This window comes from Lutra lutra, chromosome 8 (genome assembly GCF_902655055.1).
Source record: "Lutra lutra chromosome 8, mLutLut1.2, whole genome shotgun sequence".
NCBI lineage: Eukaryota > Metazoa > Chordata > Mammalia > Carnivora > Mustelidae > Lutra > Lutra lutra.
This window is the reverse complement of record NC_062285.1, coordinates 73,500,187-73,525,875: the sequence shown is the minus strand read 5'-3', so window position 1 is coordinate 73,525,875 and position 25,689 is coordinate 73,500,187. Positions and strand designations below refer to the sequence as shown.

Sequence of the window (25,689 nt, the reverse complement as noted above, 5' to 3'; positions counted from 1 at the left end):
CACTCCAATTAAGATCTTTGCTTTGTAGCCCTAAAGAATACATATTCCCATGTATCCAAGAATGTCAGTGGAAAGTTTACTGTAATTTTACCGGATGTCCAAGTGATTTTAGAAATGTTGTCTCTGGAGTTGGAAAGAATATTGATATTATATTAAAGTTATCTTTCATCATTAATTACTTAAATCTTTGAATCAGCATCCTGCAAAATCTTCTGGAATTTCTGTCATTATGGGCTTCATAGTTATGCAATTAACAGGAATAAGAGATCATCTAATAATAGAATTAATCTCCCTGTGAGAAGTTTTATATTTTCCTCTGCCTAAAAGATAGTATACCTGTGAATCCAGAAGTAAAGCAGTTATGCTTAATAAACTTAAATTGTATTCATGAAAATGCATTGTCATGATAGATGATCTTAGTCCGTAGGGAAAAATAGAGTTTTATATGTCTGGTCAGCACGGGGGATTATCAGAAGACCTGGTGGGTTTCTGGAAACCCAGTCAAGTCTCACAGGAAGAACGCACAAGGAACTGAGACATGCTGTGTTCTACAGAGGTTAATGACAGTCATTCCTATTCTACCTTTTATGTGAAAAGCTACAATGTGAATGTTTGTTTCTCTGAGCTGGAAATACCTTGGGAAGTGTTAGAGCCATAGGGACAATTAGTGTAGGTTAACATTTGTTATCCCTTGCCGTGGCATCCGGGAAATAATGACAATAAGAGGAGAGTGGTTCCGATAGGTAAAACTAAAAAGAGTAGTGAAATTACAGGAAGTGGCAAGGATATCCAGCAACATATTTGAATGTGGAAATAGGAATTTTAGAGATTTCTGATGTCCGTTTTCAAAGCAAGTTAGACGTTCTCGTCTCCTTTCACCCTTAACGGTGAGAGGAAGCAAGGGCAAGTTGGGCGCCTCTCCCATGTTTCATTGTAGGATTCTAGTAGAAAGTAGCTTCAAAAAAAAGAAGAAAAAAAAAAAAAGAAGGTAGCGTCATTAGGCAACAATCCAAACTTCTTTCCCTATGGAGATAGTATTAAAATATTTGAAAATCTTTCATTTCCATCCTTATCATATGCCAGATTCCCTTATAAATTTTTTTTCATTTTCAGAAAACAAGAAAAAGACACCACCATAATTTGATCTATAAATAGAATAGAGCTCTTTTTTATGTAAGTGACATTGCATTGTATCCATAAGTGAGTGCCAAAAATATATGGGTTTTAGTTAGGGTCTCAGTAAACCAACACTGTGGTGTAACAGGAAAATTAATAATCCAAAACTCCTCTGTGGTAAGCCCTTAGCTACTATTAAAATATATCCACATAAACACACACACACACAAACGCACGCATGCACATTTTTTGCTCGTGACTTTAAAATGGTACTCAATGCTATTCAAATGCAAACCCATTTCAATAGGCAGACTGTCTGGCTTTTCTTTGAAGTGGACTGACTCTACCCTTTGCTAAGACTCCTACACCGACTGACTTTGCCACTCATGTTCCTGACATGAGCATGATCAAATACTCACAGATCCCTCACCTCGACTTCAGCATTCCCCAGAGCTGCAAAGGAGACCTTTAATACTCCCTTTGTTTGCTTGAAGGTGACAATCAAATTTGATTCTTCCCCCACAGACCTACCCCATGGGTCAGAGACAAGCTAACTACAACATCTAGTCTGAAGGTCTTATCTTCACCCTTATCCAACATTTGCCCCAATCTTGCATACCTATTTCTCAGACGTTTCATTTCAGTGGGGTATAATGTTTGAGGCAGTTTTAATTTTCTTCAGACTCTGCTTTTAATTATATTCCATCAGATCCCCATTTGCTATCCCTTAATAATAAAATGAGTAGGCTCCATCACTTCCAGGTCCTTCTCAGTCACTAAGATTCTCTTCTAGTTATTAAGATTTAGTCTTAGATTCTTATGCTAGGTTCTTTGGCAAGGCTTTCATTTCGTTCTTATTTCAGCACCTTATGTTATAAACTGATATCTCCATTTGACAAATAAGAAAACTGGGTCACAGAGTCCAAAATCCATGATTTTTAAACAATTATAATTGCTTCTCCAAGTACAGGAGATTTTAAACTTTGGAGACATTGCCCCTCTTAGGACATTTGCTAGCTCAGTAAAGAGCTAATCAAATTATAACAATAATGCTGATTAATTGGCACTCATACAAATATACTATATGCATCACAGTGCTGGAAGAAGTAGCCAGATTTATAAGGACTGCTATCTATTTGAGGCAGCATTTTTATTTCATCCGTCTTTACGCAGATCTATGTTAATTCAAGCCTCTCTTTTTGAACATCCAGATCTAAGGAGTGACACTATAAATATATTCCTACTCATCGTTGACTTTGTTTGCCTCCTGTTTGTGTTTTCGTTTGAAACAATCTTTGACATGTAGTTGTTCATACCTGGATAAAATAATGTTAAGTAAAACCAAAAAAAACACGACCTTCCTTAAGAAAGAATAAAGATGAGTGCAGTTATTTTAAAAGACAAGCAAAATGACGTTTTAAATTAAGCCACTATTTATTACTTAAATATTATCTCACATTCCTGGATAAAAATAATGAAATCCTTGCCATGTCATAAAATATACCTTACATTTTAAAATCACTGTACTTAGGGTACCATAGGAGCAGTTAAAGTAGTCTAAGCATTGTGATACAGTTTTATTTTTTATGGAGAAAAAAATAGCTTAATCTGCATTGTGTCTAAAAGCATACAAATTAACATGTGCCAAGGCACCATTTTATTTATTTCTCTTTGAGGTGCTTGGTTGGCTCAGTTTGGTAGAGCATGCAACCCCTGATCTCAGAGATGTGAGTTCAAGCCCCATGTTGGGCGTAGAGCTTACTTTAAAAAGTATATAAAATAAAAATTGATTTGACAATAAAATATCTGTTTCTTTGCTGTTCAGTCTTTCCTGAGACTCCAATCCATACAGACAACTATTTGCTGGCTGTCGAGAGGAAATATGTAGGTGTTTACAGACAGTAATATACTGAGTACAAAATGCAACTTGCCAGTTGTCGTTCTTGCCCCTAGACCTGCTCATTCTCTGGTCGCAGCAAATGACTCCATTCCACCTACTGCTTGACCTGGAACCATAAGAGCTATTATCCTTTTCTCCTCTTCCTCCACACCTATTCTCGCACTCTCTTTTCACTCCACCTAATAAATATGTTAAGGAGCCATCCGTTTCTTTCCATCCTAACTAGTATCCTTCTGGTCAGGCTGGCTACCTCCCTGCTTGCCTGATTTACCACACTAGCCCCTGAACTGCTCTTCTGTCTTCCTCTGCCCCTCTCTGATGCTTTCTCTACTCTAGTCAGAATGAGCTTTCTGATTTTAGAAAATCTGATCATGTCCTTCTCCTATTTGAAGAACCTTAGATGATTCCCTGGTGTTTTCAAGTTTTCTGGATCTTTGCATGTGGTGTTTCCTCTTTCTGGAATGCCATCACCCACCACCTTTACCAAGCCAACTGCGTTTTCCCTGAGGTTGCAACTTAAAACATCACTTTTTAAAAGAATATTTTACTGTCCCCAAGTCTAGATTAATGGGACATCAAAGGCATCATTAGCTCATGGAAGACAAAAAAAAATTAGTAGTTTGAATTCAATAAGATATCCAAATTGAAATTTTGTACCTATTCTAATGTAATGAAATAAACTTAGGAAAACCTTGTATGCCTAATACCATATTTAGCACTACAGTATTTTCTTTACTTGTATTTAAAGAAATATTTTTATAATAGTTTTACTCCATACCACCTCATTCAGTCTGCTCCGGCTGCCCTAAACTCTTTGCTGCCCCTTGACCTGCCGACGTGTGCTCCCACTTTAGAGCTTTATATTAGCTGTCCTTCTACCTGAAACGCTCTTCCCTCTGCATGGAAGCTCATTCTTGCGCCTCATTCAAGAATTTGCTTTAATGTCTTCTCTCGGAAGCCTACCCTAACTAACCCGTTTAATTCACAAAGTAACCCTCCCAGAGATACCACATTTTCTATTTCCCTTATTCCCCCTTTCATCATTGTTGTTGTTGTTTTTATTTTTTCCTATAGGACTTGTCATCTTCAAACATAGTATCTAACTTATTATGTTGTCTGTCTGTTCCAGATATTCTCTAAGGGTCACCAGAGCAGGGACTGCCATTTTTCTTATTGTTGTTCAATATTGTATCTCAAGTGCTCAGATTAATGCCTAGCAAATAGTTGCTGCTCAGTATGTACATACAAAATGCAGGAAACTATCATGAACTAACGGTCATAATCATTTTTAATAAGATAACAAAGCAGTGTGTCATTAATTTCTGGGACAAGTGATACTCATTTAAAGACCTGGGAACTTTATATTTTTCAGCCCCTCCTGGAAGATTCTTAGTATATGAGAAATCTCTAGGTCTGTCTCTCCTGTGCTAGCTTCCCTTTATCTCATTATGCCCATGGGCTGCTGCATGAAGAATGTATTTTAACATTTATTACAGTTTATGTAGTTCCTTTAAAGTCGTTATAATTTACATATACAAAAAGGGCCAAACGTCCTACCATTAGATTATTCTTGTATTGTTTGTTAACATATGTATACACATATATAAGTTTATGAACTGCTAGAGGTACTTTGACTCAATAGGGCTCAGCTTGCCAACACAATACTAAAGTAAGTGATTTCTAAATAATGGAAGGGTGCATTATCAAAATAGTAACTACCCAATCAGCAATATCATGTACTGGATTTACCCTTTCATGTTTTTTCCTCTCTTTCCTTCTTTTATTTTTTTCCTTTGGACTACCCTTTTTTTCCCCCCCTTTCCAGAGCCACTGATGCTCTTGACATTTTTTTTCTCCTGATATTCTCTCTTTTTAGAGGAGGAATTGATTTATATAGAAAGCTAACGTAGCTTTGTTTCAGTATCAAAAAGTGAGTATAATTATTTAAGCCAAATGAAGTTACACTTTGAATCTTTTGAACGTTTGCGACTGGATGAAATAAGCTAAGTGAATCATCTATTTCTAATTAATAAAACCAAATGATGGCAACCGTCCATCAAACATTCCTTTCTCATATTTGTTGTCATGAATTTTTATTTTACTTAATGGACAGCATGAATTTTTTTAATAGTAATAGTTATAATGTAGCATATATATACTATTTCTATTTTTTAAGCTAGGTTTTTAAGATTTGAAATTAGAAGGAAATATTTATCCATTTATTTCTCACTTTATAAATACTGTATTTGTTGTGTTGGCCAAAAGATGGTTGCCACCTGTTCTACCTATAGGAAGCCAAAAATGTCGACTCCAACCAATGATTAATAGTGATAAGCAAAGGGAAAAACACTGAAATTATTCTTGGATGGTCATATTTTACTCAAAATAAGCATGTAACAGTCATTCAAGAATTTTTACTGAATTAGTTAAACTTTTTAATGAATTCAGTAGGATTGCTTTTTAAATGTAACCATAATAGTATTTTTGGAATATGGACTCAGAATTACAAGTTGTCAGAATTGAAATCACATGGGGCTATCATTCCAGTAGCCAGTGCCATCAGTAACATGCATTCTCTGGGACTGAGAAAATGAGAGATGACTCGTGTTCAAGTTAGAGAATGAATCATACAAAATATCAACGGAAATCATCTTTTTTCATAGCTATCAAGGTACAATGGAAGTCCTGGTGGAAATGGCTTAAGCTTCTAGCTGATAGAGAGTAACATCAAGGCAGACATGGATGAAAACTGAAGTTCATCTTTTTATCAACCTCCTGCCAGTCTCCGGAGGAGGTTAATAATTATGACAGGACACAGATAAATGTTTCATATTTCCCAGAGCACTGTAAGTGACTGAGCATGGCTTTATGTGTCTGACCAAGAGAAACGCCCAGAAAATCAATAAGGGAGAAATAACCATATGGAGAGGTCTGGATGTGAGGATTTTTACCTTCTTATTGAAAGAATTACTTACAAGGGCGGTCTTCATCTTTACCTACCTACGCACTGTACGATTCAGTGTAACTTTCAGGTCATCATCATTTTCGTACAGGGTGAAAAAATGCTGAGCCCTCCTCATTTCAGTCGCAGCCCTGGTGCGCTGTTTGCTGTCGGTCTTCTGTCTGCATGAGTGAGCTTCCTTGCAGGTTAAAAGAGTGAATTCCGTCTTTTCCTCTCCCTTCGACCCTGAGCCTGCAGGGCAGACAGACAGAAGCACACATATGATTAATACAGCACAGCTGCAAGTGTGAGTCATTGCATGTGTATTAATAGAGGCAAAAAAACCCAACAATTAAATATATACAGAGACATTCTGCATACTAAAGAACATATGCAAATAGGCCTGAAAAAGTGCAGCCAACATTTTCTCTGACTTTTCCAAGCCCATATGGGCTAGAGTCAGAACCCAGCAGTGTTCAAGAATCTCCTCTAGGGAAGAGCTGGTAGGAACTACTTCCACAGTTATTACCACCCCTGGGGTTCCTGGAGCCGTTTTGACATTTGGACAATGGAGACCCTACAAGCAGTGTCTTTTTCTTGCTATTTCTGTATTTCCTTGTTTCCAGCAGTTCCATGGTATCTCATTACATGCTAACAGAAGCATTCGTACATGTGTACTTTTCCACAGAGCCCATTTTCATTGTAATGGCCAATCAAATCAATGCTAAACCTTAAATCGTAGTTGAAGTCCTATCGTTGCCTACGCTAAAGTAGTACAACTATTTGTCAGCGCCAGGTTTCCAGGCCCAAGTCAGTCCATGCCCTTTCCTCAATGCATTCTGTGTTCCCTTAATCAAAACAGACCTAGGTTGCTCTAAAATGTCTCGTGGCTAATTACCAGACATAAAAGGATTGCAGGGCTTGAGGCCAACAGTAGATTCAAATCTAAGAACAATACCAATGTATTGAAATTTAAATTGTGAAGTTTTTTCATGTTATCAAGAAAAACAGAAACTACTCAATTATATATATATGAAGAGAGAGCAACCAACATTCTTCAGATTCACAGACTGTATTTATAGTAGAAATTTATTCTTCAACCTAATTGTCAATTTAGTTGATATTACTAGCACCCTTTAATTTAGTCAAGGAAACTTTCATGGAGACAAGCCCAACTTTAGGAGTAATATTTCACATAAGTAAAAGTTATTACCTTAATAGGACCAATAAGAATCATGAACCTAGGGGTGCCGCCTGGGTGGCTTAGTCGGTTAAGTGTCTGCCTTCAGCTCAAGTCATGATCTGAGAGTCCTGGGATCGAGTCCCGCACAGGTCTCCCTGCTCAGTGGAGAGTTTACTTCTCCTTCTCCCTCTGCCCCTCTGCTCCTGCTTTCTGTTTCTCTCTCTCTCAATAAATAAATAAATAAATAAATAAATAAAATCTTAAAAAAAAAAAAAAAATCTTGACCTAAATGACCCAAGTGAAGACAGATGCCCCCTCAAGAGGAAAAAAATTCTGTGGTGTTGGTACCAGAAAACTGTAGAATATTATCCTTGAATAGTATCCAGTTATTTGCATGGCTAAGTCCCAGAGCGTGCAACTAGGACATGTAAATTACGTTATATACAACTGATAAACATAGGACAGACATTTTTGTAGTTCATTAATTATATAGAGAAAAATTTAGTCCCTCAGCAAGGGATGATTAGAAAACACAAAGACTAAAGCAACATTTTTTAAAATTTTTTTTATTTTTTATTAACATATAATGTATTATTAGCCCCAGTAAAACAAAAATTTTTATTAAGGTATTATCCATAGATTAATATTTTAAGAGGCACTATTGCTTAGTGAGAGGCATTGTAACATGAGGGTTAAAAGTGTGGCACCTGCAACAATTTGTGCCTTAAAGCAGCATGGTTCTGCTGTGCACCAGCTCTGTGACTTTGGGCAAGTTACCTAATTCTCTATCCCTGAATTTTTTGTCTGTATAATGTGAGCATAAATGTTATCTTAGTGGGAGGATTAAATGAGATAATATACATAAAGTGCTTAAGCAATAAATGTATTAATGACCATTTATCAAATATTATGTGCTAGGTAATTATAAATGTTTGGTGGTATTAGTTGTTTAATAAGTTTTAGTAACTGAAATTAAAACTACTTCTTTCTAAAAAGCCCTCGCACAAATTGGGACTTGGCAGACTTCTCTTACCTGGATTTACTTTGCAGGATGGCAGGTAAAGCAAGTTAGTAAAATTGAGGCTAATCACCTTATTTATGAGTAAATAATTGTATTCCCCTGTGTGCCTTAATTGTAAGACCCATCAACAAGACTCTGTGGAAAGCAATGAGTTTACTTATCCCCCCAAAATATGAGAAGTTACTTGGAGTATGATGTTCTGTATTTTGCTGTTGCTCACTCTTTATCTCAATATTTATATCTATAAAATAAAAATAATGCCTCCTGTTGAGTCCTATTTTTCCATGGGTATAAGACAAATGAATTGTCTCTATGAGCCACCCAGAACTATTCTAAATACCTTAAAAAATTTAAAATTAGTTATTTACATAGATGCCTTTTATATAATATGCATTTCTAAATAAATAATACAAAAAAAATTTTCTGGTATTACCCTTCAAAGCTTACTCTTTTTCTGGATATATTAACAGAATATATACCCTTATTCTACTCCTGTGTTGTCTATAGATACTAAACTATTTCTCATAGATATCTGAGAAAATTTGTGAACTTCTCATGACTTCCTTTAAGGAAATAATTCCTGTGGTTTCAATCTTGAATGTGGAAGCACATTATTTTTTTTAAATTTTTTTAAAAGATTTTATTTATTTATTTGACAGACAGAGATCCCAGGTAGGCAGAGAGGCAGGCAGAGAGAGAGAGAGGAGGAAGCAGGCTCCCTGCCGAGCAGAGAGCCAGATGCGGGACTCGATCCCAGGACCCTGGGACCATGACCCGAGCCGAAAGCAGAGGCTTTAACCCACTGAGCCACCCAGGTGCACCCACATTATTTTTATAACCCCACAGTATCCCGGAAATTTTATTTACTCGGCAAATATTTATTCTTTGTAAGTGCTTAAGCTGAGCATCATAAGGAATGCAAAGATGAGTGAGTTAGGAATCCTTACTGAATTATAAAGGAGCTTGAAATGTGAAAGAATGAATGGAGTACGGAAGTGGAATAGACCTTGCAGAAAGCCACAAAACCTCCTGTCCTATCAAGTATATTTGAAATGGAAAAGACCTCAGAGACCATTCATTGGAAACAGTTGTTTCGAACTATTCACAGGAGTCCAAATGGCTCCAAGCACCCCAAACGGTACCATTCATTTTTGTTTGCTTTATAGATCAAGTTATACTGGCTAAGACTGTTTGAATGAAAGATTTTGCTGCTCAAACAAAATTTTAAAACCATTCTTAGAACCCAACTCTTTAATTTTATTGATGAGACAATTTAGACTCTCAGTGATGGCCTGGCTAGATCTGATATTACAGAAGGGCACCACCTGGAATCCTAGCAACTGAAAGCTAAATCTGGCTTCTTCCTATTTTACCACAGTATTCCTGAAAATAAACTCATATATTTATTCATATATATTATTTTTAAGTGCTTTTGTATAAAAGAGGGGAGAAAAATTGCTATTTTTGCTTTTAGACTATTAAATTAAGGATGACTAAAACAATGGGTAGGATTTGCATATTAGTAACAATGGCAACCTTCTGAATTGCTTTCATTTTGCTGAGTTCAATGATTGTGCTCTGTGAATTAATTCTTTTGTGAAAAGCTATTGAAAGATCAAGGAATTCAGAAAACAAAACAACAGAGAAGCATGCTGTTTCATACCTATTTGTTCATAGAAGGTTCAAAGTGAGATTGTTTACATCACTAGTCTTGTTGATATTTTATTTGCTTCTTAGAAGAAAGATAGTATTCAAAGATGATTATGTAATCATGCAGATAAGATTTTGTAGTCAAGAAAGATCTGTTCTGAGAGGGAGACCATGGAGAAAATCCACATTACAATTTTGAGCTGTGTTTGGTTGGCAAGTGTCTTCAGGAGATTTGAAAATAGAGCCCTATTCGGTTCCTTCAGATAAAAAAAACCCAAGCCAGTCCCATAGATTTCAAATTTGCTGTTTCCAGTGGAAGTTTCTCCATATTGTCCTGCCAAACTGAAGGCATGAGTAGAAGGGGGGGCGGGAATGAACCCTTAATTATTTCATATTTCTTAATCCTGACCTTTTCCTTAATGTCATACTCCTTTTTCTTACCCAGCCACTTCTTGGAGATAGGAAGTAGACAGGAAGAAATGGAAGAACAGATTCAAAGTATGCTTCCAAATGATTTGCTACAATGAGCCATCGCACCAGCATAATTAATGCCTCGAACATGAAAATTACAACAGTGTTCTCTTGCTTTTCCCACTAGTAGAACTTCTTTGGCATAGAATGACAAAAGTAATACTGATAGTGAAAATTGCAATGACCTCCTTTTAGGAATGAGGCCGAACAATGGCAAATATTATCCATCCATCTATAGTAGTTGCTTTTTTTTTTTTTAAAGATTTTATTTATTTATTTGACAGACAGAGATCACAAATAAGCAGAGAGGCAGACAGAGAGAGAGGGGGAAGCAGGCTCCCCGCTAAGCAGAGAGCCCGATGTGGGGCTTGATGCCAGGACCCTGAGATCATGACCTGAGCTGAAGGCAGAGGCTTAATCCACTGAGCCACCCAGGTGCCCATATAGTAGTTGCTTTAAGATAATAAGCCTCTATCGGAAATTTATACAGTGCCCTACAACTCCACCTACCTTCAAATAGGTGCCCTTCAAATATTTTTCATGACTAGTTTCCCTCTAAATTTAGTTCTTTAGTTTTAAAGGAAGCTTAAGTTATTAGAAATGGTATAGCTAACACACTTGGTAAAGATAACAGAAGTTCTGCCAAGACATTTCACTAAATAAAGAAAGTTAAGGCCCTTAAATGTTCGTTTTTATTCCTTCTTCATTTGATTCATCTTATATCTGGTTTCCTTCCACAGCAGTTTTAAGTTTGGATATTTTAATGCCACCTTAGGTACAAGCTAGCCACAAATACAGTATGAAAGCGTAAAGTATCTCATCACAGATTCAGTCTTTGCATTGTAACAGTTTGGTAGTAAACTGTATGTGGGCACAGTAACTAGTTAGATGACTTAAATGACTTAAGCTTCTTTTTTTTCCTGCTTTCTGTAAAACGTGTTCCCCAGATTTTATTTAAATATTTTAAAATATTCAAGTAAATCTTATGAATAAATCATATGTAAATGGCACATATAGTATAGTGGGTTATGGGCTTTGGTTCTACAATGAGACGCTGTTTGTGTGTATCTTTGGTCAAGTTACTAAACACTTCTTAGTCTTTTTTGCTTCACGTGTGAAATTTGATAATATTTTCATAGATGATAAAGGTGTTATGAGGATTAAATGAGACACTACATGCAAAATGCTTAGCATGGCATAAACATTTAGCTGTCATTAGCTGTTGTCATCCTCATCATTATTTCCTAAGTTCAAGTATTTCCCATTGTCAGAAACAAGCCTAACAAGTTATTTGGTAACTCAATTTAGCAAGTAATTTTCTGAGATAGAGTAATTATGTCTTATAGTACAAAGGAGTATGGTGATTAGAGATTTCCATCTTTATTCAAGTATTTAATGCAAGAAGAATGTCTTTATGAAAATAAAATATATTTTCAATGTGAAAATCTTTACATCCAAGACTACAAGAAACCTATGTTTCAATTTTTCTTAAAAATAAGTTGAATCTCTCTATTTCTTTTCATTCCATATGAATTACTAGAGCTTTTATGGTATTGACAATCATTTGGGAAATGGACAAGCTTTTCTCTTTGAAGGGAAAACCAATGTGCTACTGGAAAGTTATAGTGTTTGTTATGATGGGAGAGTTTTACAATATGGAGAGTTAGGGAGTAAGAATGAATAGGGCATAATAAAGGCAGCCAAAGTAGCATATCTAACTATCATGATCCTCCTAACCACCCAAACTGCTCAACAAATAAGGGTTCAAGTTGCAGCCTGGATTCAAAGTGATGTAAGAGTCTGGTCTCAAGTCATTTAATGTGCTCATGACTCAAGTTTTCTTATTTGTAAAATGCATGTTCCTGTTCTTCCTCTAGCTGTTGTGTGTGTGTGTGTGTGTGTGTGTGTGTGTGTGTGTGCGTGTGTGTGTGTGAAGGGAAATATATATGTAAAATATATATATGTGAATATATATGGATATATATGACATATATATATAGAGAGAGAGAGAGGAAGGGAAAAAAATGAAGCAAGAGAAGCACTAGTGAAAGTAACCAGGAGCCCCAGAAATCCCCAGAAGGTGCCTTTGCAGTTTACAAGTAGACTTCTCTGATTCATGGACCTATTTATTCATGTGCTGTCAAGGAAAACATGAGAGAAGGGTAATGAGGTAATTATTGATCTGAGGCATTCAAAAGAAATGTTTTAGAAATTTGAAAATAGTCACGTTAGCTCGGAAGATCCAATTAGGCAAGAAAGTTTTAATTATTCCCATTCCAGCTCCATGGAATGAGAAGAAAGATGAGCAGGTCAAACCCATGCTAGATGATCCAATAGACAACCTAACGGCATACTTACACACAAGAAGAGAAGAGCTATCTAAAAGTAAATAAATAAAAATTTCACATTAAAAAAAAAAAACAAAACTTCCTAGCAGTAATCAGAATGCTGTCATCTTCAGTTACACCGTCAGAGTTTGGACACTACCAACTTTGTTGGACGCTACCTACTTTGTTGTCCTTGGGTGCTGGCTGCTAAAGGTTTTAAAATAGGAAACTATTTCTAAAAATCGGCCTTTCTGTTCCCGTTTCTTGGAAATTTTTCTCTTTGTTTTTACTTTTATGTCTTCTTTTTTTTTCCTTCTTCATTTAACTTTTCCTCTCTACATTCTTAGCTACCCTCCTCTGTCAGTCCTTCTCTACCTCTTCCTTCCCCTCTTCTCTTTCCTTCAGGTCTTTTCTCCTCTCTCTTGTTAATCAAAATCTGAGCCTTTACCTATCTTGTTAGTCTCCCATGACAGTGAAAAAAAAAAATGGGGGGACTCTCTTTTTTGAAGCATTTGCTTGTTGGCTAAACAATTAAAGAAGTAATTCACATATGAGCTCATGAGTCAGAAATTGGAATGAGGAATATTTAAATGGCAAGGATGGAAGCAGAGGACAAGTATATCTAGACCCTTGTTCTTTTGGTCTAAATAGAATACATAACATTCTAAATGATCGTAGGAGAGCCTAGCCTAATTCATCTTCTCTATTAATGAAGCCAAATATGTCAATGGTAGAGGCTTCCATTTAGACCAAAACACCAACAGTTGAAACAATCGTGTTTGCGCTCACTCTCCCATTAGAACTGGTATGTTTTCAAACTATGCTTCATAGTTTGGGAAAGAAGTGTGAGTTCTCCTGGAAAGGAAACATGTAGATGGGGAAGCAGTGCTCATTATTTTTATACTCAGAAAGTACAGCACAATTTGTTTCTTAGCGTCAGCTGAAATGGAAAGCATTGCTTTTCACCTTGTTTACTTAATATCTACTATCAGAACTTTATACTCCTATTATCTCAAACAGTGGATGGTACCCCTGGCTAGCTGCTCTCCTGCACGCTCAAACCATTTCTAATTCATTTTTTATACCCATATAGAGACATTAGAGATACAGAGAGATCAGGTCTGAATTTTGTAATTTAAAAAAAATCGCTATAATCTACAGTGTTAGCAAATTCCCACTTTTCCTGATTCAGTCTTGGGAAGGAGGGCCCAGAGGGTTTAGGATTATAAGTCAAAGTTGTTGAATAAGGTCCTTTTCATTTTTACATGTTATCTTTTATTTTTTTTTTTAAGTTTCTAAAATTAACACCCAGTAAAATTGATTATCACCTCTCAAATTCCCTTGATCTTTTTGGCCACCTCCAAAAAGAGTTGCATCATCAACTGCCTAGGGAATTGAAGCTGGGTTGACCATTGATGGCACAGTTGAAGCTGAGAGGAGCGAGCTACCCACAGTTCAGTAGATGTGCTTTCAGACCCCCTGTTTTAACATGGCTCTCAGCTCTGTCTGCTGTCCTTAATGCCAGCCATTTCTTTTTTTATGCTTTGTTCATTTGGCTTTCTTTTTATGTTAACTTCTCATCTGATTTTGTTGGAGTAAAGACTCCACTATGTAATTTCTGCTCTTAATTTTATTTTTTAAAATTTTGATCATGACCCAAATTTTGTTTATTTTTATTAAATCTTTCCATGGATTTACTTTTTATTATGGTAAGGTATCTATAACATAAACTTTAGCACCTTAAGCATTTGCTAGCATACAATTCAGTGGCATAAAGTATGTCCACATTGTTGTAGGACCATCACCACTCCCCATCTTCCCAACTGTTCATCATCTTAAATTGAAAGTTCATACCCATTAAAGAGGAACGCCTGACGTTTTCACCACTCCCTCAGCTAAGTCTCTGGTAATTGCCCTTCTACTTTCTGTCTCCATAAATTATCCATTTGAGGTACTTCATATAAAGAGGAATCATACAATGTTTGGTCTTTTCTGGCTTATTCATGTAGTGTAATATTTCAAGTTTCACCATGTGTCAGAATTTTCTTCCCTTTTAAGGCTGAATAATATTCTCTTGCTTGTATATGCCATCTGTTGTTTACCCATTCATCCACTGGTGGGTATTTAGGTTGTTTTCACCTTTTGCTATGGTAAATAATACTCCTACGAACGTGGATATACAAATATCCGTCCTAGTCCCTGCTTTCAAGTATTTTGGGTGTATACCCAGGAGTGGGATTGCTGAATCATATGGTAATTTTAGGTTTAGTTTTTTGAGGACCTGCCATGTTTTCCACAGAGACTACACCATGTTATACTTCTATCAGAAATGAACAATGGTTCCAATTTCTCTACATCTTCACCATCATTTGTCATTTTCTTGTGGTTTTGCTATTTTGTTTCCTTTCATTTTGATAATAGCCATATAAATAGGTGTTAGGTGATAGCACATTGTGGTTTTGGTTTGCATTTCCCTAATGATTAGTAATATTGAGCATTTTCTTTTGTGCTTACTAGTCATTTCTGTATCTTCCTTAGAGAAATGAGAATAAGATCCTTTTTTTTTTTTTAGATTTTATTTATTTATTTGACAGACAGAGATCACAAGTAGGCAGAGAGGCAGGCAGAGAGAGAGGAAGGGAAACAGGGTCTCTGCCGAGCAGAGATCCCGATGCGGGGCTCAATCCTAGGACCCCGGGATCATGACCAGAGCCAAAGGCCGAGGCTTTAACCCATTGAGCCACCCATGCGCCCCGAGAATAAGATACTTTTTAAAAGAACTGGGAATTGATTCCTGGATAATGTTTGCTTTTTCATTGTTCTCACCTTAGATGAGCCTTTAATTAATATTCGTTGATTGAAAGAGGGATAAATATATGCATGAACAAAAGAATAAGTCCCATTACCCATTACCATCCAGAACACTTGAGTCTCAGTAACCACTAGATTCGCTACTTGAGGCAGGTTCCTTAACTTTGCTAGGCTACATTCTCATAGTCTATAAACCGGGTTAGTAATACCTGACCCCTAGAATTGTTATGCAGACTAAATACCATGCAGAATGCTTAAAAAACAGTGATTACCGACATGAAATTAATTTGCTACTATAGATACATAAATATTTATAATTATATATATTTGTGTGTGTATATATATAATTATGTTTAAATTTTAAATGCTTAAATGGTGATTATGTTTTTTTGTTGTTCATGTTGGGAGCACCTTCATAAAATAAACTAAAATATTTGTTTAAAGCATAAACTTCACAGGAGCAAGCTCAATATCTTTCAAGAAATATATATTGACTAAATTGAAAAATGAGAAAAGAATGCATAGGTGACCATATGTGTTCATACACATTTGCCTGGGCTCATGCACACAGCTTTAAGTTGTACTTGGTTCATATGGATTAATAGTTTCACTGTGTGGCTTTTCTTATTAGTAGTAGCAAATCCAAAATACTATGTTGCCTCAAACTCTATTGGATTGATATTTAAAGAACTGAGAATTCTGGTAAAGTACCAAGTTAAGGAGAAAGAGCAAAAGTTGGATTTTGCTGCTTGTTTGTTTTGTTTTGATGGCTAAAATAATAAACTGTAGGGAATTTTATCTGATTTTTGCTTCTGATTTTTTCTGATTAATTCCATTGAATTAGTAACACCATCCCCTTTCTGTTAATAAAATAATAGTAACAACATTTATTAATCTAATGAGGCTGTGGTATGGCATTTATAGAGGATTTTGTGACCCTTTTGTTAGAATTTGCGTAAATGTGATATGCTACAGAAGTACAAGATCAACGGTAAGTTGATTCATGTTGTTGTACTCTAATGGGTAAATTTTCCCAATCATATGAGAGAGAACACCACTGAAAAATGTGTCCCCTATACTGAAGTATTTTCACTTTAACTCAGGTTGACTTTATCTTCATTTTTTCTTTATCACCCTTTTTATTTTCTCGCTGGCTGAGATCTGAGGTCAGTGTTCACATACTAATTTCAACCAAACATAGAAGTGTAGGATCAGAAGAGGAGTAAGAGATGGTCCAAATAAAAAAGAGAAATGTTAGATATTTTTAAAAAAGCTAATTTGTCATTTCACTCATTGAGTATGAACTGAATAGACTTCTAACCCTTAAAATACTTTTTTTTTCTCTTTTTATTGCCTGGAATCTTAAGAGCTTTATCATTTGCAGTCATAAAATGAAAATATACACCAAACCCTCAAAGGGCAAGTATGAAATTAAATTATATTTGGGCAGCTGTAACCTTTTAAAACGATCAGATTCCAGTTAATGTATTTCTTCCTGTTCCAAGTGCTGCCATAGTGTTTGATGGTGGGAAGCAGTCCAAAGGGCATTGGGAGATAATAAATTCACTGTAAATTTCACCCCAAGGCATGTCTTGATACACCAAGGCCTCCATTTAGCAAGACTGACCTAAAACTCTTGTCACATCCAAAGGTCATTTAGGTTGGGGTTGGTGTGTCCCATCTATCTTTCCTTGATGTAAAGAGTGACAGTTGAAACAGGATTGAGCTCATAAACAGTCATCTGAATATGAAAAAGAAGCTAGCTTTGGAGTAGGAGGGGAAAGTGAAGAAAGAACTACCTTTTACAGTAGAACTGGGAAATGCTGTGCTTTTTTGCAAAGTCAGTGAAGGGTTGACATGATCTTGTAGCTTCTGTTTCAGAGCGACCATTAACTTGACAGGGGCATTACTGAATTGGGGTGATTTAGAACATGCTCTCCTTTCTTTTATTTATATTTGTTTCCAAAGCCTAGGATAATCTTTAGTAATTTTTTTTTAAAAAACCTAATATTTCCAACCTTCCTTTACTTTAAAATACCATTACTCCTCCCTCCCTTTAAATAATGTTCTCTTGAGTTAAGGTACAAAATGAACCAATACATGGGAACAAATTAGAAAAATTGTTTTAAAGAAGTAAAGCTTAATGTGGGACTGGAAAACAGTGTTTGTTTTTTTTCTTTCTACCACCCTCTTAATCACTCTACTTTTGTGATAAAATATGCATAACAATAAAGTTTATCATTTTAACCATTTTTAAGTGTAGAAGTTAATGGCATTAAATCCCTTCAAAATCAGAAGAATCCCTTCACCACTATTTATTTCCAGAACTCTTAATCATCCCAAATGGAAACTCTGTAACCATGAAATAATAACTTGTCATTCTCCCTTTCTCCCTTCCCTCAGCCTCTGGTAACTCCATTATACTTTAAAAAAATTTTTTTTAAAGAAGGTGGTGCGTATTAGGGAGGGCAGGTATTGCATGGAGCACTGGGTGTGGTGCAATAACAATGAATACTGTTACGCTGAAAAGAAATAAAAAAAAGATTTTATTTATTTATTTGACAGAGAAAAAGACACAGTGAGAGAGGGAACACAAGCAGGGGGAGTGGGAGAGAGAGAAGCAGGCTTCCTGCTCAGCAGGGAGCCTGATGCGAGGCTCTATCCCAGGATCCTGGGATCATGACCTGAACCAAAGGCAGACGCTTAACCCACTGGGCCACCCAGGTGCCCCTCTACTATACTTTTCATTAAACTTTATTATACTTTCTGTCTCTGTGAATTTACCTATTTATATAAGTGAAGTCAGGCAATATTTCTCCTGTAGTGTCTGGTTTATTTCACTTAGCATAATGTTTTCAAGGTGTATCTATGTTGTAAACATGTATCACTCAATCATGCACCTTCAAGAATGACTTCACTTCTTTCAAAAGCAATACTCATTTACAAATATGAACAATAATGGATTATATAACTTCCCAATCATAATAACCACAAGTAATAGATAGTGTCATATGGAGAAATGGTAGACAAGTACTAGACAGAATGAAAGATTAAAGTCTTGCAAGTCTTTTTGGGGGAAAACATTTAAAATCTTATCATTAAGGTAGAGATCTCTGTTCACTAATGTGTTCTAAATGTCTAGAATAAGTTATAGGTATCCAATAAATAAATCTAAATGTCTAGAATAAGTAAGTTATAGGTATCCAATAAATAAATCTTGAATGAGTCAGTCAATTTAAGGCAGGAAAGGAGAAGTTACAATTGTTGATTATTTCTCTGCACTACTTTGATGATATGAGAAGAGTGTCTCATGCAATTGAAAGGGAAGCCTATCATGATTTAAGATACAATGTAGATGCAAGTTACTATTAGAGCATGTTTCTGTTATTTTAATTGGTTTAAGAGTAATATGTGGCTTAGGTAGTGCAAATGGCTCATTTTTAATATACTTTTCTTACTCTTTTTTAAATGATCCCAAAGATTCAAGGTTAGTGACTATGAATTGAAGCAAAATATAAAGTTGTTAATATCAATGAATTATTAGTATAAATTATACAGGAAAGAGTAAATATTGAAATAAGGATGAGACTGAGAATGTTGAAAATTATATATCCAGATTTATCTATAATTGATTTTGAATCAATTTTAAATCATGTAAAAAAGTGGTTATGTTCATCTTATTCCATTAAAAGGGGGATGTCAGAGAGCCGTATGCTTCCCATCAGTTCTCCATATTATACCTAGACCAATCTTGTGGAAATGCAAATCTAATTATATTATTCCTCTTAAATGTTATAGCTTCTCATCTACCTTTTTGAACATTTCTGCCACCACAGGAGAGCCTCACTGGCCTCCTTCCAATACCCTACACTTGTCATGTACTCTCCTACCACTAGGTTGTTCTGCAAGTCCTTTTCCTTTCTCCTGTACATAGTTGCATCATCCCATTCTTCTATTACTATCCAAGTAATCATATTTATAGAGAAGCCTTTCCCAATCTGTCTGACCATATCATAGCTCTCTCTTACATGCTCTTCCAACACCACGAATTGAGAAGTAAACCAAATTGAAACACTTTTTACCGGCCGTGGCCAAGAAAAAGGGGGAGATGCAAATGCTAGGAAAAAATGTCCTCTTGGGTACTTCTCATGTCCTTCCTGTACCACAATGGTGGTCATATAGTTCTTATCATAACAGCCTGGGTTCTGTCAGCAGTACAGTTAGAATTGCCCTCCCTGGGGTTGTCTAAGCCCCAGAGCCCACTACTGTATTTTTAAATGACCAGGAAAGATGTTCCCAAGTCTTTGGTTAAGAGTTACAAGCTCTGTAAAGACTTGGATTCTTACTTATTCTTTGCCTCTTACTGTGTATCTTTGGATTAATGACTTTTACTTTTCTCTGTGCTTCAGTGGCTTTCACCACAAAATAAGAATAGTATCTGCTTCCTAAGTTTCAGAGAGAGACAGCACGGGCCTGGCACATAGTAAGAATCTCATACATTTTAGCTATTATGATTATTTTTGCCGCTATCATCATTCTGTGTCCAGATTTCTCTTAAAGTTTAGACTAATTTAGTTTATCTACCTAAATAACCAACATTAATATAATATCTAATATTTTCTCAATCATAAAAATTTACAACAGAAAAATGAAGGAAAAACTAAGGGAGAAATCCATAGGAAGAAGCCTTTGTAATTTTAACCCATCATATGTGTTGTCTATTAGTATCATCAGTAAAACAGCTATAGAAAAAAATGTTAAATGGCCATGCTTTCCTCAGGGAGGGGAGAGTTCTGTCACGAGTGACTCAAGAAGTCTTTGACTCTTGAAGCCTTTAACCCCTGAGCTTGTCAACTATTGTTGGCTTAGAGCTTAGGGAAAATCCCTGCTTCCACTGGCCAGCAGGTAGGGGAATCCCACTGCAATAGAGAGAATTCATCACATAAATGTTAAGTTTGGAAAGCATTTTTAGTAGTAACATTGTTACCCCCATATGGTAAGTCTATATGGCACATAGTAGAAAGGAAAACTTTAAGGGATACCCAGACTTCTGAAACTACTAGTTGTTTAATCTTTGTCAAGTTATTGAACCACCCCCACTGAACACACAGACTTGTTATGGTGATCCCTGAAATAGCATGCAGACTTCTAGCAAAGTGAGTGGCACTTCATAGTCCCTGAGAAAAAATCATGGCTCTTGCACTGCCTCTTCCCATATGCGCCAAGTATTTTCAAGCTTCCAGCAAGTATGCAATCTGGAAGTATTTTTTTTTTTAATATACAAACTAATATATAGCCTGATTTAATATGACTTAACACTCAATCTCTCTTTTATTGAGTAAAAAATGCTCACTATTTTTAATGTCTTATTATTACATACCACCCCCAATCTATTGGGATAAAATGAACGATGATTTCACTGTTGTGAACTTAGTCAAAGATAAGTGATTACTTTAAAAAGCAATCTTTCTGATAATACTCAGCTTCCCTATATTAAATAAAAATACTTGGTAACAACAGAAAGCAGGATTTTTCCCCCTGCTAAACAAGCATTCTCTTCTTGCCGTTACTTTGAAAGGAATTTCAGCAGGGCTTTTTGTCCCCCCATAAATTAAACTAATTAAAGCTATGAGTATAGTCACTGATATATAAAAGATTCACAGAGCTTTCCAGCCAGTGTCCCCTTTACCTTGCCAAATGGAGATGTATTTACTGGTTAGTGACCTCAGGAATAGATGCAGAGCGTTCTTCCTCCCACAGTCATGAGCAGAAAGTCTGGAGCGGCATAAAAAGGGTCAATCGAATAGGTCATACATCATATGGGGAGGCAGATGTTGGAACATATTGTAATGGATTACTGTGCAGTACATGAAGATGGCTTGTGGAGTAGAAAAAACGAGGAGGGAGTGAGAGAGAGAGAGAGAGAGAGAGAAACTATCAGTTGGTGTTTTCTTGCGTGACTCTCTCAAATATATCTGGATCTTTAAGGAACTGCTTCAATTGTAAAAGTCAAAATGTTTTTTCTAACTATTCAAGATTTATTGGTGTATCACAAGATGAAGAAAGCCTTTTAAAATCCAGTACATGTGAAGCATTTCTTATTTATATGCTTCAGTCTTTGCGGTGTGACAGAAACAGCTTGAGAGCATCATACCTGTGAAAAAGGTCTTACAATTTGAGTAAGTTCAAATGTATTCTTTAATTTTTATCAAGATGCCATCTTCACACCCTATCAACACTCCACCCCTCATTGATAGCTCCGCATTCCGTCCAAGTATCACACTGAGTGGGACTGAATTTGGAATAAAGTAATAAAGATTGTGTGTTATTAGCATTTGGTGATAGCAGCTTTACATAGATAAGACTGTAGCATCTGCACATGTATTCACCATAGCTTTTTAATGGTAAAACTGCACTTTGGCCAGACATAATATTTTACTTTTGTATTCCAGAGTTCCCGAGACATATCATCCAGTACTGATACATTGAAGGGGGTATGGGTCATAATCACAGTAGTTTCTGCCCTCAGGCCCCTCCCAGCCAGCCCCTAGCTTCCTCAGACATGCTTTCTGAGGGACTCAGCTATTTTCTTGGAAGGCAGGAAGTTCCCTTCCTCAAGTGGGCAACATTTATTTTCTCCTTGTGCCTGGTCCCCCCACCTTCTAGAACCCCCCCCCCCCCCAGATGTCAGGTCACCCTCCAGCCTTTTGGAGGCTTCAGCCACTGAAGTAATTTCCTTAAGTAACCTGATATTGAAACTCTTCTTATTCCAGCAGCTTCAACTTGCTACATTTAAAAAATTTTGCATCATTGATATACTGGCTATTAGTTATCTTCCGTTTAGACAAATCTATAGTAATTCTAAGTTTACTTACTCTTTCAGTTTGAAACATTTTTTTCTTGCCCTCAAGTTTCCTTAGGAATTAGGTCCAAATATCAGCAGATAGTGGATCTCTCACGTTGTATGGACTTACTTGAACTTGCTTCTCCAAGTGACTCTAGTTCCTAGTAGAGAGATTCTAGTTCACTGCCTTCTCTCGCTTGGGAAAAACTCCCCAGTTGGAACTCTAGATTGGAAATTAAGTGACAATCCTTCCCACTTCCCCTGCAAGTAGGCACCTTCCTCCAATCACCTTTCCCCTTGGACTGTGGTAAAGAAGGTGAAGCAGCAGGAGAAATGCTTCACACCCCGTCTCCCCACCCTACTTCTAGGGGTTAACCATCAAGGAAGTTAGGAGAGAACCCTACCCCAACCAAGCCTTTCACCCTCAAGAGTCTCAGTCTTGAGGGCTAGCCCTATCTAGTCTTGATTTTTTCCAGAAGTTACCTTCGTGCTTAATAAAAGTGATCAACTCACTTGACCATGCTGGTGTACAATGAGTGCACAGTCCTTTATAAACTCGACTGCATAGGATTTTTAAAAATTAAAGAATAAAAACATTATCATTGTGTAAGTATATAAATTTATGTAAGTGGAAAATATGTTCATTTGTGCTACTCTTTTACTGTTATTGTATTTTTATCATTATGATTCTTTTCATAATATCTATACACTGCTATTAAACTGGACCCTCACTCAGTTTCTCTGGTAGGCTTTGCTGTTTACAATCAAATTTGAATATTAAGAACTCTTACAACCAATAGTAAGACTACCTGTTTTTTAGAAAGAACAAAAATCTGAGTAGGCGTTTTATCAAAGAAGACAGAGAAATGGCTAAGAAGCACATGAAAAGTTGCTCAGTATCATTCACCACTAAGGAAATACAGATTAAAACTATAATGAGATACCAATTATCTCCTACTAGAATAGTTATAATAAAAAAAGACAATACTAAGTATTGATGATGATATAGAGAAGCTGGGACCTTGATAACACTGCTAGTGGAAATATAAAAACGATTCAGTTACTTTGGACAAGTTTGGCAGTTTCTTAAAAAAGTAAACACGAACATACTCAATGACAGCAAATCCAGTCCTAGGAATCTGTGAGTCAAGAGAAATGAAAACACACAAAGACTTGTACAGGAATGTTCCATAGCAGGGTTATTCATGGTAGCCTCAAGTTGGAAACAATCCAAATGTCCATCGACTGGATGGACACATACACAAGTATGATATCTCCATACAAAGGAATACTATTCAGCAGTACGATGGAGCAGGGCAGTAATACATGCTACAGCATGGAGGGACCTCAGAAGCAGGACACCCTGTGAAAGAAACCGATGTCTGTTTGTTTGGGCTCTTTGACGACTGCTCCAGTAGTGGGCGCTGTACAATGGACTAACCACACACCCTGCCTCAGAGAAGCAGCAGGAACTTAATTAAGTCTCTTATTTTAAAAAGGGAGGGGGAGAGTCTGTTTTCTAAAAAGTGCCCTCGGTAGTATATAGAAAGATCTTAAATACATATAGGCCTGTTTTGTTGGTTGATTCAAAGGTTAACTCTGTACTTTGCATGTTCTGTATCCTCTGCCTGGAATATCTAACTTTATCTTGGACGTTAAAGAAACATGTCAAGCAGGGCTGGGAGCCATGGCCCCTTCTGGGCCCTACCTTGGAAGGCATTTGCAGGTCAGTCACAGACAAGAAATTTAGGCTATCTAGGGCAAAAGCCAAGCATCTTCTGTTGAATACAGCTGGGGACAGGGAAAGAGGGAGTATAGGCTGTGGTTCTAAACATGGAGCCCCAAAGAGATCAAGAATCTAAGTTCAAGCCCGCATTCCTGATTATTTGTATGTGGGCTGGGGGGAGAATATGCATCACATAGGAGCACCTGGGTGGCTCAGTCGGTTAAGCATCTGCCTTTGGCTGAGGTCATGATCCCGAGGTCCTGGGATCCAGATGCCTGCTTAGTGGGGAGTCTGCTTCTCCCTCTCCCTCTGCCTGCCCCTCCCCCATTTATAGTCTCTCTCTCTCTCTCTCTCTCTCTGTCAAATAAATAAACAAAAAATCTTTCAAAAAATAATATGCATAATATAAAATTTACCATTTTAACCATCTTTAAATGCATAGTCCCTGGCATTAAGCACATTTACACTGTCATGCACCCATCACCACCATCCATCTCCTGAACTTTCATTTTCCCAAAATGAAATTCTGTACCCATTAAAGAATTAGGCCCTTTTCTCCTCCTCCCTCCTGTCTCTGAAAGCACCATTCTTTCTGTCTCTGTGAAGTTGAATGTTCTAGACTACCTCACCTCATATAAATGAAATCATACAATATCTGGCCCTTTATGATGGACTTATTTCACAGAGCATAACATAATATCTTCAAGGTTCATCCAGTAGGTATCAGATTTCCTTCATTTTTAAGGCTGAATAATATTCCACTGCTCTCCATCCCTCCATTGATGAACACTTGGTTCCCTTCCACCTTTTGGCTATTATAACTAATCCTGTTCTGAACATGGGTGTACAAATATCTGTTACAGTCTCTGATTTCAGTTATTTGGGGTATATCCCCAGAAGTGGGTTTGTTGGGTCATAGGATAGTTGCGTATTATTTTGAGAGAAAGTAGCATACTGTTTTCTGTAGCAGCTGCACAGTTGTGCATTTTCACCAGCAATCAACAAGGGTTCTGATCCTTCCACATTCTTGTGAACATTTGTCATTTTCTAGTGTTTTTGTAATAACCATCCTACTAAGCCTAAAGTGGTATCTCATTGTGGTTTTCATTTGCTTTCAGGGGTTTTGAAGGTATGTTTGTCAAGATGGGAGAATGAAATATTTTAATAAACACTGCATTAGCTTAGTTTGTGTTTCATAAATTAGTTCATAAGTAAAGTTCATAAATGGGCCATGTGAGTTGCTCTTTGCACTTCTTCCCTGGGACCCAGGAAATTTAAGGCCTATCCCATTTTTCTTGCAGTATACTTGAATAACATCAAAAAGAAGAAACTATTAGGGAAAGAAGTGTTAGGGAAAGAAGTCCATTTTTAAACTCAAGTTTCTTTGATAATTTTCTGTGAGGAAAACATTATGAAAAATAATGTGCAATGCAAATTTATTCACATTGAAACATGCTGATATGTTTTGAAAGATTTTCTCCAGTACATTAGTTTCTCTTTAAACTCCACATTTAAGTTACATTAAGAAGCTGAAATTAAGCTATAAAGATAACACTTATGGAGCCTTGAAATTGCTTTCTGAATTTTTTCCCTCACAAATTTTACTCCTTGTTTCTTCCCTTAAAAAAACAAACAAATGTTTTTCTTACACATCACATCTAACGTACTTCTTTCAGGTCTGATTTAAATGTTAGGAGTT

General features: G+C 36.5%; 1 protein-coding gene across 1 annotated transcript in view; it reads left to right on the top strand.

Annotated features, from left to right (window-relative positions):
- Window positions 1-25,689, top strand: part of SOX5 (SRY-box transcription factor 5) — a 981,725-nt gene that overhangs the window by 868,083 nt on the left and 87,953 nt on the right.